We start from the raw sequence: 7,410 nt of genomic DNA on the forward strand, positions 1-7,410 counted from the left end.
TTTGTTTAGGCCATATTTTCTTAGTTTATATCTTGTAACATGAAGTGAGATGGTACCAATCGCCTTACCAAAGTCAAGACACAAGATGTCTCCTTCTTTGTTTCTATCCACAAGCCCTGTCACAGGCTGAAATTAGGTCAATTTGACATTATTTGCTCCTGGCAAATCAGCACTGGCTATTCCTCTTCTCTTGGTTGTTTCCTAGGTGCCGATGATTAGTTCGTTTAATTATTTGTTCCAGTGCATTTCCAGGAACTGAAATTGAGCTGACTGGCTACAACTGCCTTGCTGCTCTTATTTCCTCTTTCTGCAGCTGGGCAGGGTCCTGCTCTGCGAGGGGTCCCGCTCTGGAGGAGCCCCGCTCCCCCACGCTGCTCCCGAGGGCTCCCGCTGGGTCCCCTACTGGGCCAGCCCCTGCTCGGGGCACCGCTGCGGTGCTGGCAGACAGATGCTGTCCTCAGCCTTCCTCTGACCACCAGTCTGTAGCCAGAATACTTCCCTGGTCACCCTCCTGTCCTGTGCTAGTTATGTCTCTTTTTCATATCTTTCTTGACTTTATCCCTTGTTACATGTGCCGACCTTTGATGCCAACCCTTAGCCATTTACATGTATCTCAGTTTTCTGTTTGCTTCCTCCTTCCCTGTGAGGCTCCTGAAGACTGACTGTTTTAGCCAGTTGATCTTTCTCTAAGTTTCTTAACCTTCCTTTGCATTGGGATGACTTATATTTGTTGCTTTGCAATTGTTACTGTAGACGACACTGACACTCCTCAAAGTCTTTGTCCCTGGACTTGTTTCTCCGAATGCTTGCTCACCAGTGCTCTGAGTTGTCTGTGAATATCTGCGTTGCTCAGCAAAGCGTCTCTGTGGGAAAACACAGAAACTCAGCCTTTCATTGATATTGTGGACTTCACCGACTTCCAACTGGACTTTCCTGACCTGCACAAGATTTCTTGTTTTCAGCAATCTCTTTGTCTCTTAGAAAAGTAAGCTCAGTGAGCCAAATTCTGACCTCATTTACACCAGTAAAATCTGGATTGGTGCCAGGAAACTGCTGAAGTTGTTTTGGGCTTACAGTGATGAGAATGAGAGCGGCATCTGCCTCATTAATTCTCCCAATCCACAGAAAGTAAATGATTCCAAGAGGAAATAGCTCCGCAGAAGGGAGTCCTGGAGAGAATTAGAGACTGACTAAATGGAATTAAGGGGAAAAAATGCTTTAGCGAATCCAAATCAATCCTCTCTTCAAAACATTCAACTTGCCAAAATAAATACAAACACTGGTTTGGGAAGGAAAAGGTTAAAAAGCTATGAAAACAAAATATCTTGGCCTCTTCTAATGATGTCTTGTAGCAGAATGTGCACAACCTAGAAACGGTTGCTGAGTCAGCAATATCATACCTGCCGCTTGGTGTTTATCCGTGGGGCTCTAAGGATGGAAACTTGAGTTTCCCACTTCAGCTATGGGGCTCATTCTACATTTTGAGGTTTGATAAAAGACCCGTGGAAGCCAGACAGCATTATAAGTAGGGAGGGGTGAACAGGTCTGGCAAATGGAAACCTCTCTCTCAGATGCCTGGCCAGCCCGACATGCAGCCCCTGGAGCCATTTTTTTCCTCGGTTAACTACCATCTTTGCACGTTTCTTCACCCCCACCACACGGTGCATGGCACTGGAATTGGATGTGCCAAGAAGAAGCACATGTATGCAAAGAGTCTGATTGATGTTGACGTGTTGCCGGATCTATCAGGAACTGCAAGCAGACAGGCTGCTTTTGTGCACTCAGTTGGAAGGGGGAGATATTTTGAGCAACTGGCAAGAGCCAGCACCTTTCAGGTGGGCAGGTGCACCTGTGTGCTGGCGGGGAGGAGAGCAGAAAGGAGCACAAGGCTCACGCTGTGCCTATCAGTAATAGCTGGAGGCAAGCAGGAGCTGTGACCCACACATGCAAGCTGCCTTTTGCCATCTCCTGCCAGGCTGTCACCATTTACCCAGCCACCAGCAGAGCTGGGGCAAAATAATTAGAGGATGGCTGGAGCCTTGAGCGGCGTGGACATTTCTTCTCTTTTTACAGACATGATCACACCACTGCCAAGAGTAGTCAAATAGTAAGTACACTGACTGTCTACTATGGTGGACCAATGACGTTTGAGGAAGAACTGGGCTTTATGCAAGGACTCCCACATCCCAAGGTAAGCTTGGCTAAATGAAAGTGTTCAGGGGGTAACTGTGAAAATGCACAGGGCCATAAAGAACTCCCTGTGGCAGGAGGCTACAGGGGACCGATCTATTTCACAGAACTTAGAAATTATAAAGCAGCTTGATAACAGAATAGAAGTGCTGCAGTAGGAAAGAGATTTCTGAGTGAGAACTTCCACTTAGGAAATAACCCAAACATTGTGTGATCCAGTGCTAGAAGCAGAGGCAAGCCAGATGCAGAGGAGAGAAAAAGGTGCATACGCTATAGGAGGCTATAGGAGGGTAACTAATCAAAGAAAGGACTTTTCTGACATTCTGGTAGATTTTCCAGACTTTGCAGTCTTTAAGCCAAGACTAGGTGACTTCCTAACAGATGCATGGCAGCTCAAAAAGAAGTTATGGGCCAGCACCAGAAACAAGTAGGGGAGGTATCCTGGATCTCTTATACAGCAGGTTATACTTGATGATCATAATGGTCTCTTCTGACCTTAAACAATGAATCCCTGACATTCAGCTGTGCTCAAGTGTGGCACTTCATTGTACAGCAGTTTTGGATAAAAAATAGCTGTTATCAGTGAATTAAACAAGAAAATTAACAATGTGGTTGCTCCAGCACCCCTTGTGCTCCTTAATTTGATATTTCTTTATTTTATGTTGTCCTTAAATTTTTAGTGTGCTGCAGAACTGTGTATTGGACATGCAGGAGCACATTATAGGGGTAATTAGGAGGCAGCTGGAGGGTTTTGGCAGCTGGGAACAGGACAACAAGCACTTGGCTCTTTGAGAGGCAGCATGGATTTGTGGGAGAAGGACATTATCTGAATGCTAAGATTGTCAGCAGGGAGAGTCAAAGAGCCTGACAATAGTATTTGCATCATCTTGAAGTTAACCACTTCCAGAAGAGAACAACAGTGTGTAGCAAAATAGAAGCTGTTGTTCAGCCTGCAGACTGGTAATCTCTCAAATCTTGCAGCAAAGGGTTTTTTTCAATGCAGCTTTACTGGTTTAAACCCAAAGTATGGCTTCTGTTTGCACTGATGGCATTTACAGAGGCTTAAGGCCAAATGCTTGAGGAAAGACCCTCTGTCACAAGGCACAGCTCTTGGTGCTGTTGTGTGCTGTCAGAGTTCATGCTGGTCCAGAGCCAGGGTCCACATCCACAGTAGTGCATGGCTGAGATAGGCTTTGCTTCATTTTCTTCACTTTGCTGTGATGAGTCTGACTTGGAGTGTTTCTTCTACTCTGCAAACCACGGAAACTGTTATTCTGCTCCCTTGTTGCCCATGAAGGCTTAAACCTTGCAGCCAGATAAAGGTGGTCCTCATAGGAACCTGGTTTTAAGGAGGGATAGGAGTGAAGCTGGGGCTGAGGAGGCAGGACCAGGACATATAAGGTCCTGGTCAATAACATTTTAGCTTGAATGAAATAAACAGATCTCCTTGTCATGCCACGTAATTGCGGTTTGATAATTCACACTGTGGAAGAGGAATGGGGCATGCAAGCTGAGCCCCCCTTGGGTGACACTGTGCTGGGAGAGGAGATGCAGGTGTGTACCTGTGGTGCTCCAGGCCACTCATGCTCAGGCCATGGCTCCAGGCTGGAGCCTGTCACAAGATAAACCGATGGACAGCACACCAATGCTGCTCCTGTACCGCTCTGCTTGCTGAGGGAGACATGGCCTTTAACCTCTGTGGCTGTGTCACAGTCAAAACACTTGAATGTCAATTGTGTCCCAAGATCAGAAGTGATTAAGTTAATTTATATTTTGGAACGACCCATCAAAGGAACTGTCTTGGTCATGATGTGATTATTGTGAAGGTCAGAGTGTTCAGTCTCTGCCCTGTGACGTTCTTAGGATGTGAAGGTTGCCTTTCTGCTGAGAACCAACTCATTCCTGATCTCTCAAGTTTTCCTGCTTAATAAGCCTGCCCTGAGCAAGGCTGTGTTAATTTTTTGCTAATGACTGAGGATTAATGTGGGGGAAATATAAAGCGGTGAGGTTACACGACAGTCCTGGGCCTGGTTGTCAGAAGCCACCTTAACCCTTCAATTTCCCCTGCCACAGATGTGATTTGTAAGGTAGACGTGAACTTCCAGGAGATCTGAAGCCTCAGTAGTGACCAGAAAGATCTGAAATTTCTATGTATTTTGCTGCAGAGCCTGCAATTACTTTATTTAAATCCATTTTGTTGAACTGTACTTTGGTTCCTTCTTAGTTTTAATTATCCTTTCCATCCTTCCTTGCTGCCTTCTTGTAGAGGGAAATCAAGGAGGCCTTCCAACTAGGAGGGCCGAGGTGTAACTGACATTGTCCTTACCTCCTCTGCTGGCATGTCCTTGGTAGGAACCATGCTGCAGGTCACTTTGGATGTCAAATGGGGGATGGGTGGTCCAGCCTGTGTGCCTATACTATATACTATATACCCACCTATAGGTGGGTACTGATGCTCTCTGCCACCCGAGGTGCTTTCCTTACAAGTACACCTGCTTATACAGGGCCAAAAGCTGTTAGAAAGAGACTAAGAGCTGGGGCCTTTCATTTGATCCAGCATGGCGATTTTTTTTTACATACTCTCTATCACATTTTAAATGGATATTCAGTCAGCAAGATGAGGTGTTAGTTCTGACTCTATGTCTTCAAATGTTATGTTGTTGGAAAACTGAAGTGAACAAAAAGGATGCTCTGTGTGAACTCCACAAAAGGGCTAGGGATGATGGGGAAGGAAGACTCAGGACTCCTTGAAATTCAGCCAGCTCTTGACATTATTCTTTCAGGCCAGAGGAAATCTCACGTGTGCTGTGAAATTCCCTTAAATTCCTGAATCCTCTTCCATTTCTCAAAGACTTGGGAAAAAAACAATTTAGAAATGGGTTGCTGTTTGCAGGCACTCCTCTGCTCTGAGTCCCCACAATGGTGCTTCTGCCCCGCTGAAGCAGCCACCGCTGCTTAGGGGGCCGTGGTGACCTGCCACCAAAAGCCACACTGTGGCTGGCTGGCTGTGGTCCTAGAGGGGCAGAACCGAAAACTTCCAAACCTGCTTCACCTCCTGGGTTAGCCAGGCTCCCTGCCTTGTCACCGTCGCAGTTGCCATGTCCACTTGTTTGTCCGTGTTGTTTTCCTGAACCCCTATACTTGCTAAACTCATCCAACAGAGATAAGCCTATTCCCATGGCAACCGAAACACAGAAGATGAGCAGGGTTTGTTCCTCTGGCCATCCCCAGCCTGTGTCTGTGGGAGCATCTCTGACACTGGCACAGCTAGGGGCTCAGGGATGGGACTCTTTTGGGCATGAATTTCTTGGCAGGAAGCAGAATGCACAGTCCTAATGAGGCATCTCTCATTCACCCTAGCCTGTAGAATAGATGGGAGGATGTGGGGAAGGCTTTTGCCTCTTCCCCCGTACGTGGGCCAGCATGGCAAAGGTGCTGTATGCGGGACGCAGAGGCTGAGGCCAGAGTCTTGCCTGCCAGCGACACCGAGTCACCAGCAGAAAACACAACGTGAAGGAGAAAGCCAGCACCAGCACGGGGTGTTGGGAGGGAAAGCATGTGCCCCTGCAGTGGTGCTCCTCAGCCCAGGGTGATGGGGAAGGCTGGATCTCGTACCTCGTTTGTTTGCTTGCAACATTGGAGGCCATAGAAGGTGAGTCTTCCAGAACTCTTGGAAGCCTCTGAAGACCTGCCCCTGCAGAGGTGCTCCTCAGCCCAGGGTGATGTGGAAGGCTGGATCTCGTACCTCGTTTGTTTGCTTGCAACATCGGAGGCCATAGAAGGTGAGTCTTCCAGAACTCCTGGAAGCCTCTGAAGACCTGCCATCATGAAGGCTTTGCTAGGAGGCAATATGTCCCCAAGGGACTGAAATCCAGGCTTGAGATACAGCTGGACCTGCCCCACTCCAAGACCTGCCACCACCCAGGAGAAAGGAGTATGCCCATGGGAAGAGAGGATATTAGGAGGGAGACACAGAGAAACTTCTGAAGGTGCTAATTAAGCAATTTTAAGTTATAAACATTTTTAATTGGACTATTTTTTGGTGTCACATACTATCTCTTGTGGAGATGAGTCCTAAAATTAAAGCTGTTTTAATCTCTCTCCTGCTCTTACTCTCTCCCCTGCTTGTCTTTCTGGTTACAAAGTCAAAAAGAAATCACTGAGACTTCTTGGGCTTTGCTGAACACTGCTATTTTTAAGGTGTTATATGTGATTTACATTAAATCTGACCAAAAACTCCACCTTGGGACCAGACCTCCTTTATCAATGTTGCAGCTAAGTTACTGCTTTTGCATGTAGATTTTTAAGGGGGAAAGACAAAAATTGGGCTAGCTCACCACCTTAGTTATGATAGCACCATCCTTTAACGTAACCTTTGCCCACGGATATTGCAACATATCACTGTCTCCTTGTGACAAATGCTACATCATCATCTCTCTTTTTTTTTTTTTTTTAATAAATGTTTCTTAAATGACAGAAATGGTTTTGTATTGAATTACAAGATCCAAACACCATCAGGTTTTCCTGTGTGCTTCTTTATCACTGTCACAGACCAACCAAAACTCTCCAGGCTTTAAAGGAGTCAGGACTGTGGTCCAGGCTGCACAGGTCATGCCCTGTTCTGTCCTGGGAATAGATAAAGACATCAGATTTCAGCCTTCCCATTATGAGCCAATTATTACTTCACATGTGCCTGCTTTCATACCTATTGGACCAGACCAATTTTAAACTCAAGGCCTCGAAATTAATGACTCTTTTATGGCGCAGCACTAAGACAGCCTTTCTCCAGGGGCTGAGGCGAGGAGGACAGAGATGGAAGGGGCCAAAGGTTTTCGTCCCAGACTCACCTTTTATTTCCTTGTCCTGCAAGCACTCCTTAACGCAGCACTCTGCCTGATGCCAGCACTAATTGGGCTGATGTGCGTGCACAATGATGTCTGTGCATCTGCTAAGGAGCCACCAGCTGTGGACACACAACCACAAGAGTGCTTGAGCGTGCCCATTAGTGCAGCTGGTGCTGGTTGCATGCTGCAATCTCCATCTGATGACCCCTCTTTTTGGGAGGAAGGGACAGAGCACCCTTAGGATTTCCCTGTGCTCAGACTTCAGCCCCACAGCGCTGAGGTGGGGGCAGCCATTTGGCTGAGGTTTGCTCCCTTTACCTCCCTGCTGCTGGGGTCTGCACTTTAAACTTTGGGGGATTTGTAACCTGCCCTGCCA

General features: G+C 46.9%; 1 long non-coding RNA gene across 1 annotated transcript; it reads left to right on the plus strand.

The window, feature by feature from the left end:
• Positions 1 to 847: 847 nt before the first annotated feature.
• LOC309437803 lies at positions 848 to 6,609 on the plus strand. The gene is made up of 3 exons (XR_014183629.1): positions 848 to 985; positions 2,074 to 2,191; positions 5,551 to 6,609. It is a non-coding gene; the product is annotated as an uncharacterized lncRNA (long non-coding RNA).
• Positions 6,610 to 7,410: the final 801 nt, after the last annotated feature.

The sequence above is a fragment of the Streptopelia decaocto genome (assembly GCF_964273445.1).
Source record: "Streptopelia decaocto genome assembly, chromosome: 3".
NCBI classification, from domain to species: Eukaryota; Metazoa; Chordata; class Aves; order Columbiformes; family Columbidae; genus Streptopelia; species Streptopelia decaocto.